We start from the raw sequence: 1,193 nt of genomic DNA, 5'->3' as shown, positions 1-1,193 counted from the left end.
TGTGAGTTTATGTGTGTTCCAGATGGTGGAGAACACTTAGGGAACTGATTACTGGCTGGATCTGTCTCCTTCCTTTTCATTCCCCCCTTTTATCCCTCTGGCCACCTCTGTCTCCTTCCTCCTCCTTCTCTTCTCTGTATAACTCCGTGAACATCTCTGAGTGGTCCAGTTGTGGAGTGCACATAAGGAAGTGACTACTGGGTACCCCACTGTCTCCACTACTGATTCCACCTCATCTCAATTGGGTCACCTCTAACTCCCTCCTCCCTCTTCTCTTCTCCATGTAACACTGTGAACCTCTCTGAGTGACCCTCACAGTAGAGAAACTTTTCATCTTTAATGTAGATGTTTTATCAATGGTGCTGTATAGAAGGAGAAGTTTTGAAACTACTGTATAAATAAGACCGATAACTGGAAGCAGGAGGCTTAAGTCCAAACCCTGACTCCAGGGAACTCCTGACTCCAAGGAACATTAATTGACGGAGCTCATCAAACGCCTCCAAACCGACACTGAAACCAAGCACCACACAAGGGCTAACAAGTTCCAGGGCAAGGCATACCAAGCAAATTCTCCAGCAACAAAGGAGCACAGCCCTGAGCTTCAAGATACAAGCTGCCCAAAGTCACCCCAAAACCATAGACATCTCATAACTCATTACTGGACACCCACCAGAACACCGACACAAGCTTCCCTAACCAGGAAACCTTGACAAGCCACCTGTACAAACCCACACACAGCGAGGAAAAGCCACAATAAAGAGAACTCCACAAACTGCCAGAATACAGAAAGGACACCCCAAACTCAGCAATTTAAACAAGATGAAGAGACAGAGGAATACCCAGCAGATAAAGGAACAGGATAAAAGCCCACCAAACCAAAGAGGAAGAGATAGGGAATCTACCTGATAAAGAATTCCGAATAATGATAGTGAAATTGATCCAAAATCTTGAAATCAAAATGGAATCACAGATAAATAGCTTGGAGGCTAAGATTGAGAAGATGCAAGAAAGGTTTAACAAGGACCTAGAAGAAATAAAAGAGAGTCAATATAAAATGAATAATGCAATAAATGAAATTAAAAACACTCTGGAGGCAACAAATAGTAGAATAACAGAGGCAGGAGATAGGATTAGTGAATTAGAAGATAGAATGGTAGAAATAAATGAATCAGAGAGGATAAAAGAAAAACGAA

This window comes from Bison bison, unplaced genomic scaffold (assembly GCF_000754665.1).
Source record: "Bison bison bison isolate TAMUID 2011002044 unplaced genomic scaffold, Bison_UMD1.0 scf7180017864337, whole genome shotgun sequence".
Lineage (NCBI taxonomy): Eukaryota > Metazoa > Chordata > Mammalia > Artiodactyla > Bovidae > Bison > Bison bison.
This window is presented reverse-complemented; position numbering follows the sequence as displayed.